The 9,637-nt window shown below is 46.9% G+C and overlaps 1 long non-coding RNA gene across 2 annotated transcripts; it reads right to left on the bottom strand.

Annotated features, from left to right (window-relative positions):
* Window positions 1-1,758: 1,758 nt before the first annotated feature.
* LOC120238653 lies at window positions 1,759-9,365 on the bottom strand. 2 transcript variants are annotated; one of them, XR_005530288.1, is made up of 4 exons: window positions 9,298-9,365; window positions 8,462-8,586; window positions 7,282-7,419; window positions 1,759-1,791 (listed from the first exon to the last, which is right to left on the bottom strand). It is a non-coding gene; the product is annotated as an uncharacterized LOC120238653 (long non-coding RNA). The 2 variants fall into 2 exon arrangements; XR_005530287.1 differs by lacking the exon at window positions 9,298-9,365 and having other exon boundaries at window positions 8,462-8,699.
* Window positions 9,366-9,637: the final 272 nt, after the last annotated feature.

The following is a 9,637-nucleotide window of genomic DNA, read 5'->3' as shown; positions in this document are numbered from 1 at the left end:
TCCAGTGGGAAGACCTCAGGGCCAGGGGAGGAAGAGAGGGACCCTGAGGACCCGAGTCCTAGCGGCCCCACTCAGGCATTCCAGAGGTCTCTGATCACAGTCCTTGGGCCTCTCTGTGCCTCGGCTTCCCCTCCTATAAAAGGCAGAAAACCAGCACTGCCTAAGTCTCTCTCTGGCTCTCCCAAAACTACACAGTGTCACAATGCTTGCACTTCTCGGAGGTGACAAACAATGTCAGTGGAAACTACTTCCTACAGGGGAGCAATTTCTGTTTACATATGTGATGCCCACCCCCTGCGGAAATACTGGCCGCCCTGTGGCCTGGCTGGGTTATCAGGAGAATGTCACAAGGTATGGTTTCCACCCTCTGCCAAGGGAACAGATTTGCTGCCTGCTCTGAGGACAAATCCTTTACCACAGGTAAGCCCTGGCATGGGTTCTTGAAGGAAAAAATTTAAAAAAAGGAGGGGGTGGCTGGCTCTAAATCAGAGCCTGAGAAGCAGGGTTAAGCAATTAAAGCAAAACAACCTGGTTATGAGCTATAGAGGGATGGGTCAATGTGAAGCCTCTATATTCTCCTTAATCTCTGCCCCGGAAGGAAACAAATGAATAGAATCATGTTTTAGTAAAAGTAGAAGCATAGGAAGAATTGGTGACAAAATGTCCCTGGTACACTTAAGCCACAAAATGAACTAGACATCTGGGCATGGAAGAGCGTTGCTGGAGAAAGCCAGGAAAAACCAGGGCGAACAGTGTGTGTCCCTTTCGCACACCCATGCCACCTGCTACGAAGGGGGCCAGGTTTCCCCTTGTGGAGCCCCAAGACGATGACCAGGAGGAAAGGGGTGTAGCTGGGGGGCTCTCTCACGGATGCCTGGAACTCCTCAGCAGCTGTCCCCATAGCAGAGAGAAGCAGCCCCCTGAAAAGGTGGGGGTTGAGGGTCCTTTAGTCCCACCCACCCGCCGCCAGGTACACCTGTCTTTCCTCCTCACCACGTCTCCCAGCGCCACCCCTCACGTGCATCAATGACTGGGGGGAAAAGCCAAACAGACCTTGGAGGAAGACAGATGAAGCTTTAGGAAATCAAGAGCCTGACCAGACAATGTGGGTTCATCAATATGTTTCTCCACTACTCAGGAATGAGCTAGACTAACTTATTTCGGAGCGTGGGGCTCGAAAGGAGCTGGACCTGGGGAAAATGAGCAAGAACCCGGGGCGGGGATGAAATCCACCCAGAGGTGTATGTTTTTTATTAGTGTCTCCAAAGGAAGGAAGCAAATTCATCTGCAGAATCCGCCTCTTAACCTTCAACCTAACAGGTTGTACTTGTTACCTTGACCGTGTGGTCCACCCAGCGCACCTTGGCCCACAGCGCGGCCTGCGTGATACACACAAGGTATTGACTGCTGTGCTAGTAAGGAAGAAAAATGACCCACCTCTGCTCCTCCTGCCTCCACCCAGAGCACATTTTTTATGGCTCGCATGCAGTCAGTTCACATCTACGTCAGAAAGCCTGAGGCAAACTATTCACTGAACACTCTGGGTTCGAAACCTTGGTTCTAAAAATTCCCGGCTCAATTCTGGATCACAACATTTTCCCTGTAATTAAACTTTCTCAGCGTGCCTGGGTGGCTCAGTTGGTTGAGCGTCTGACTTCAGCTCAGCTCACGATCTTGTGGTTTGTGGGTTTGAGCCCCACTTCAGGCCCTGTGCTGACAGCTCGGAGCCTGGAGCCTTCTTTGGATTCTGTGTCTCCCTCTCCTGCGCGCGCTCTCTCTCTCTTTCTTCCTCTGAAAAATAAATAAACATTTAAAAAAATTAATTGAGGGGCACCTGGGTGGCTCGGTCAGTGAAGCATCGACTTTGGCCCAGGTCATGATATTGTGGTTTGTGAGTTCGAGCCCCATCGCAGGCTCTGTGCTGACAGCTCGGAGCCTGGAGCCTGTTTCTGTTCCTGTGTCTCCCTCCCTCTCTGCCCCTGCCCTGCTCTCCCTCTGTCTCTCTCTCTTTCTCAAAAATAAAAATAAACATTAAAAAAATTTTTTTAATTAATTGAACTTTCTCTCCTACAAATTCCCACCCTAAAAGGTGCTATTTCTATCACGTGTCTCAGAGAAAAGGAGTCAGGCCACCGGATGGACAAAAGTGTGTGTTGGGTTCATATCCCCCACAGACTTCACGTGGTCTCCTTTGCCAGGTTAGCGCCCATATCCCAGGACTAAATAAATAATAGAAGTAACAACATTTGGATAAGTCCTAAGCCTAGAATACTGAGTGCATACACACACACACACACACACACACACTTAAACCTCTTTTTCCAGAAAAGAACATGATAATAAAGACAGGTATTTCAAGAAAACTATCCCGGCAACCTTGCAGCCTTAGGTTATAAAATGAATCAGGAATGTAAACTGGAAGTGCGATTGCCTCTGAGAGGTATGTTTTACAACCAAACACTTTGTCTTGTCATCCATTCCTGTCCCCAAGTTAGATAGACACGAGGTGCTCTGGAAAGCACGGAATTCCGGAAGCTTTGGACACGGCTGGCCTGGATTCTAATCCCAGATGTGATCATTATAATTGTGTTCCCTTGGGCAAAAACCTTGAAGACCTTCCGTCTCCACAATTGTGAAACAAGGATAGCAATGTCTACAATTAAGCTATAAGGCTAAATAAATGGTTGCTGTTGGGATGATAATGTTAATTATCACTATCATCATTAATAGCATCACTGTTAGCTATAACACGCTTTCAAATGAGAGAAAAGGAGGGTCGCAACTGAGACCGTAAGGAAATGGCATAGAAAACAGGATCTCTTCTCAGAGCTTGGACTTGCTTCCGTTCATTTTAATCTCTCAGAAATCAACCGCAAGATTGGAGGACGGAACACCTCATAAAGAATGTTAATAAACAGAACTCTAATTTCAAAATTCACACAAATTAAACCAAAAAATGCAAAAAGACATAGAAATACAGAGGATCTCCCTTAGTCAATGCTGCCAAAAATGCTATTATGTATTCACCCAACTGGAGTTCCTTCTAACAAACTGCCACTGAGCATATGGCTACCTTGGGCATTTTTTCATTATCCCAGAGTGTGTCTACAGTCCCATGTCGGTAAACTCCATCTGTATCTCTGTCAATGGAAGAAATTTCCATCAGGAAATATCAGCAGGAATCAGGGGAAAGACCTTTCCAATTTACTGAGATCGAAGGAAGTGACTGCAGGGTTCCCCTCTCCCGCCTCCTCTTTTCCCCAACCCCAGCCAAAAAACGTCTTGTTTTCTTTCCCAAAGATTATCCCATCACCCTCCACAGCCTGCTCAGGGGGAGTCTCTGGACGCTCCCCAGGCACATGGCGCTCCACATGACGGACAAGCTGTATTCTGGGTCACCGAGGCCCTTCCACTCCCACGTGACGGGAAGTAAGGGCAGAGCAGGTGAAAATGGACGCCTCCGCCTCGTGGAAACTGACCCCAAGGGAATGCACGAGAAACGGCTCTGCGTGTTTAGTTGTTGAGGCTGGTGTCGTTTTCACCTCTTCTTTCTGCACAGCACCCATCGGGGAAAAAAATCGGGGCAGGTCTGAACACCAAAGGCAGCGCGATGGCTATGCCTCTGCGGGCAGGCGGGCAGGCATGCTCCGGTGTGGGTTCCGGGACCAGACAGGGGGGCGGAGGCGGTATGAGAGAGGTAACTATGACGACACTTCTTGAGGTCCCTCCTGTGTGCGGCATAGTCTGCCCACTGATATTTCGGCTGCATGTTGTACGGATTGACCCTTCCTCCCACGCTGCTTCCTCTAATAATTTAACTATGGACTTAAACAACCAGCATGTCAGCCGACTACCTTAAAGTCTAGTATTGAATAGACGGTACTTTGAGAAAATAGACTTAGGATGCAGAACTGCCTCCCTCCCGGCTCCCCTCACTCTCTATCCACTGAACACGGGGAGAGTGGGGACTGAGGCGAAATGGATTGTATATTGACATTTCCAGAGATGGTTTCTCTGTATACACGTATGTCAATTTATATGATGTATTTATTTTAAAATTTACATACACATGGATTTATATGAAGGATCTACTTAAGACCCCAATTAACCATGTCAGCATTAGAGCTTTCCATCCACCTGAGAAAAATGCTGTGGAAAAACTCTCACCATTTTAACAACGCCATTAATAACCCAGGCCTCATTTGGGTGGCATTTGCGAAGAGAGTCTCATTGATTGAAGGCCCTCCAACCAATTATCTTTGGACTTCATAGGACCCATAAGTAGGTGAAAACTGATTGCACTTCTCCTGGAGCCAATACTATGGAAAGAAAGATACTTGGAGTTGGCTTTTGCAAGCTTATCTAGTTGAAAAATATGGAGCCCAGAGACAAAGTGACCTAGTCAGTGACAGTGGGGGCGGATGTATCCACATCTGTAAGTTACCAGCAGCAAATAACGTCGCAGGTGTCAGCCCCCACTATGGCAGCCTTTAGCCTATGAACGGGGAGGAGGGTAGGAAGAACCCCAAGCCAAGCCACACCGAAGATGCAGCTCAGCCTGCACAGAGGCATAGACCGAAACCCTGACTCATCACTGTCCTGGCCCAAAGCAGAGCACATTTTTCCTCATTCCCTCAGTCATTTTGGCTGAATAACATGAAATCAGTCACTCTACCTACCCAGATACCCATCTATGTATCTGCACGATCTGCAAGATGAGAGATATAAATGCATTTCATTTTTATTTACTCAAATCCTGCTCCCATTCTGAGGTCCGGCTGTCCTGTTTTGGAAATAACTTCTCCTTCCTCTGAACAACCACAGTACCCTCTGCCTACAGCCTATGATACATGAATCTATCTTTCTATCTTATGTTACATATTCATGTCTTACTTCCATCTGTAGAATATACCATTTCTTGAGGATAAAGATCTGTATTCCTTCTCTCTGTCTCTCTCTCTCTCCACAGCACCTAATTTTGTTTATCTAGAAGGTGCCCAGTAAATGGTGAACAACTGATGGATGAATAAATAATTTAGACTAAATAAATACAAGGCTTCACTTGTAATATAGAAAAACCTGTGTTCCGTTCATGCAGGTAAGATGTGCGGTACGATAGAGAGAACTTGGCCGGGGCGTGCGTGGAAAAACAAATATCAGGAGCTCAGAGAGAACAAACTGCAAAATTCCAAGCTCTCTTCTATCTGCAGATTCCCCTTCTCCTGAAATTACTTCTTGCCACAATGATATAGGGTTCACACTGCTCACTGGGATACACAATCCATCTTTCAGAAGCCCATAGTCACAGGAAAAAGGGGAGAGGAGGAAAAACAATTCCCAAGTACATTTCACCGTTGGTTTTGATCCCCAGCCAAGGCCTTCCACCTGCAGAGATCTCCTAACTATCACATTCCTACTGCTCTGGCCGATAACGAAGATAATTGTTTCATCCACTTTGTCAAAGCTGAAATGAAAAGAGGGCAAAGCAAAATGATGCCGTCGTAAATCACAGGGCTGAGACAGGAAAAGAGGGACAAGATAGCGACTTCATTAAGGGTTATGTATTGTGCCATTAAGTTGGCGGGGGGTCACCTTTCATGTCACACTGGCCTCTGTGATGCATTGCCAGCTCTTCTTTCCAATAAAATTAAACGGAGATGTAAAACTGATTAGGGCCATGTTTGCTTCAGCCCGTGGCAAAGGGAATGGTACAGGGAATAATTGATATAAGATTGCAACTGATGCATAATGGCAGCAATTTCTCTTCCTGGTCATTTCATTGCTGACCTTGCCCATTAAAATAAGCCCAGCTGCCTCAGAGAAAGAGACACTTCATTTCCCATCACCCGACAATCCTACGGCAGCCCCCCGTCCCCCTGACCACTGGCCCTCACCAAAACAACAGAACTAGAAATACTGCGAGCTGGAGTTTGGGGGGAGTAGCTGGTTCTCATGGTTGTGCATCGTGGAGCCTCAATGCCAATGTTAGCATTGGTCTGAACTCCTTGACTTCCCAATGGGCGACAGACGATTCTCCATCAGCTTTTAGACACTGCCATGCTGAAAAACAGATTATTGGCCTGCTTGGTCTGAGCCTCGGACTAACAACACCGGGAACTCCTCTGTGTGTTCTCGGTCATTGCTGAGATATGGAAGCTGCTGTAGACCTAAGAGGGACTGACTTTATCCTCACAATCCCAAATTCTGCCTTAACAATGTTTTATGAACTCAACAATGTAGACAACCTCCGTGGGACCCATTGTTCAGTCAACAAACAATTACAGGGGTCCATTAGGCACCAAGCACTGTGCTATAACGTTGAGAATAGGGTGGTGAGCCAGGCAGCCATGCCTCTGCCTTCACTGCTCTCACAGTCAGCTGGTACTTTCCAATGGACTAATAGCCATAGTTCCCATTGGGTTGAACGTTTACTATGAGCCAAGCGTGTTCTGTGTAATTTACATCTATTAACCCACTTAATCTTTGTAACAACAAGAGAATGGTTTTTACTTGATCTCTGTTTTACAGATGAGGAAACGAAGGAAGACAGAAACTATGTCCTTTGCCCTGAGGCACATGAGGCCTAAGTACTGGAAGTGGGATTTCAGATGCTATGAGCTGAAGTCAGGAACAAAGCCTGAAGGAAAATATCTTCTATTTTCTGTTTTTTCTCTGTCCTCTCCCACCCCTATCAAGTCTCTGAGGTATTTTATTCAGCCTTTGAGAAGAAAACATATGTCTTTATCAAACGGAACTCCATGCGAGGTTTCTGTTATCCTATAGATTAGGGAATTTCCAATGGGAAAATGCCATTTCTATCCCAGGTATAAGCATTTTATATCATGTGATCTAGGCTCTTATAGAGTTTTCTTCCTCTTTATTTCGCTTGATGTCTGAGGTTGGGATGTTATGGTATGTATGGGAAAATGGGCAATACTTATCTACCCAGCACTCAAGCTCTATATCCGAATCTACTGTTGGCATCAAGAGGATGTAAAGTAGTAGAGAAAAAAATACTGGCAAACGGGGCATCCAACAACTTTGGCCATGGCTGTGATCTTCCCAGCGTTACTGGCTCTGCCTCCTTGTTCTCAGCCTTGCAGAAGGAGAGGGGACAGCAGGAGTCTATGATCCTCTTGCCATCGTCTTGAGAAATCCCGGCAGTGAAATGCACATGTCAGTATGACTTCATTTTCGTATTCACTATACATGTGTGACCTCATTGTCCCAGTGACCTCCCCAACCAGGGAAGGAAGACCTATTTTTCCCAGACTCACTTACCAGACTTTTGCAACCTTGATCTGTCTGTTTATCTGTCTGTCTGTCTGTCTGTCTTACACCACTTCCTCAACTCTGATGGAGTCCAGGGATTACAGCAACGCTGAGTGGGAAGACTGAAAATGACAAACAACAGACCCTCTGCCAAAAAAAAAAAAAAAAAGAGAAAAAGTGATTAGACCAGAAATTGCCTAAGTTAAACCAGACTAGTTCCACCTACCACATCTAACCATGACCCTGCCCCTCAGGAAGGAGGCAAAGGCTTTGTAGAAAGGAAGACGGGGACTGTGCACATTTCCCTCTTGATGACTCACACACTGTGGAACGAGAGACCCCAGCCACCCACCCACAGACAACAGATGAAAAACACACGCTAAGCAAGTAGAGGCCTCCTCCTCCTCAACCTCTCCTGCCCACCACCTCTGTCTCCTGTGCCGGATCCCAGGTCCCTGTGCCGGGTAGCCCAATGGTCAACTTTGTCAACGTAGGAGTGAGGAAAGCAAGACATGGCGGCTGCAGCGATGGGATGCCACTGGATGTGAACTTCCCCGTGGCTCTGGGTTATTCCACACCCAGAGACAAGGAGGGGAACACCTCTTCTTCACCCCAACCACTTTAGTAAATAATTTTTCATTTACATGGCATGTCAAGGCTTACACAACACTGCCGTCATTAATGAGGGATAATCCCTAAGACACTTTCATGAGGTGAGTGTTGTGATCCCCCCACTTTTCAAACAAGAAACCCCAGGCTCAGGAGGTCCTGAGGCCATGCGGCACTGAGGTCACAGAGCTGCCCTGCAGGGCTGGATGATTTGCCTCCAGATGAAGAGAATTCCCATGACTCCACGGGAGAAAAAGCAAATTTGCCAAAACACAGTTTGCGTGGTAGCTATCATGTCACATCCGTCTCCCTGACCTGGTAAATGGCCAAGGAGACAGGTAGGAGACTCGGCCTCCCACCCCCACCCCACACCCACCTTTAATGTTCTCGGGAAGCTGGGGCATGGCTCTCTTACCTTCTTCATGGGCTGGCAGGACCCACCTGAGGCACACCGATGGTAATGCCCACAGCCGGAAGCTGCTGAGGGCTACTGGCTTACATTGCTCCTTTAGAAGAAGTAAGATGAGTGGGAGACACCGATTGTTAAGATCTTCATTAAGGAAATGGTAATTTTCCTTACCTTGAAGTGGGTCCTGCACAGAGCAGACCGGGATTGGGCTCACTGCCTCACCTTTCATGGAATGGTGGTGTCAAAGGATAGTGGCTTGGCCAGTCCAGTTGATACTTGTGTGAACAAAGGGTGGTCTCGTGACCAAAAAAAAAAAAAAAAAAGTTCAAGGAAGAAAATGCCTAAAATTGGAGAATTCATCTGAACAAAACAGATGGGAGCCTCATGACAAGCAATGTCTTAAAGGAAAACAGACTTCTATTATTCAGTCAACAAACACAAGCTTTAGCTCCTAGCAGTGTACTAAGGCTGGAGGGAATGGAAAGATGAACGAGATGCTCCTCTTGCCCTGACAGAGTCCTACTCAGTGTCCCTCGATACCTTCCAGGAGAGAGTTACTGGACCTCTGTCTTGAGCAGACGCCTACCCCATGCCTCCTTGTGAAAGCTGGAGCCGGAAAGAGTGCAGAGAAACAAACCAGATTCTTCACAAGGCCCTTCTCACCAATATTCCCTGAGCCAACATGGCGCCCAACCCCTGCAAACCACCTGAGAGTGCCTTCTCCTGGGGCCTTATTTAATTTGCCTACAATGATGGTGATCCATCAGACCAGACTACTGTGCCAGAATTCAGGCACTGCATTAGCCAGCTGTGTGCTGTCCACAGGCCACCTCCCCTCCCAGCCCTCAGTTTCTCCTCAGGGCCAGACCTCCATCAAGTGTTTCTGGTTATGTTCCCTGTTGCCCTAAGATTCTATTGAGGCCTAACAACATCCACCATGGCTTGTGAGGAGGCTGAGGGGTGGGCTCCAAACCTCCCACTCAGTCCGAACAGACAGCCCTACTTACCTCTGTTCATCACACTGGGTAAGCTGCAGCTTGCATTTGGAGAAAGGGATTTTTTTGGTAAAACTGAAACAACTTTTGAAAACCACTGAGGAGATTATCTGAGGTACTTTCCAGAACCTGTATCTTGTGACACAATCATTTTCTGTGATTAAAGGTCGACTCATCTAGGATTCATTCTAACGGCCAATAAGAGCTCTCCAAACTTCCCTTTTACGTCCTTCCTGGGAGTGTCCTTCAGGGAGAACAACAGAGTCAAGCCTTTCAGTCTCCTGACCATATAATTAATGACTATTTACCCATTTGGCAAATATTTACTAAACAACTACTATGTGCCGAGCCT

Source organism: Hyaena hyaena, unplaced genomic scaffold (genome assembly GCF_003009895.1).
Source record: "Hyaena hyaena isolate Hyena2069 unplaced genomic scaffold, ASM300989v1 scaffold_215, whole genome shotgun sequence".
Taxonomy (NCBI): Eukaryota; Metazoa; Chordata; class Mammalia; order Carnivora; family Hyaenidae; genus Hyaena; species Hyaena hyaena.
The sequence above is the reverse complement of the archived record's forward strand: the minus strand, read 5'-3'. Positions and strand labels throughout refer to the sequence as shown.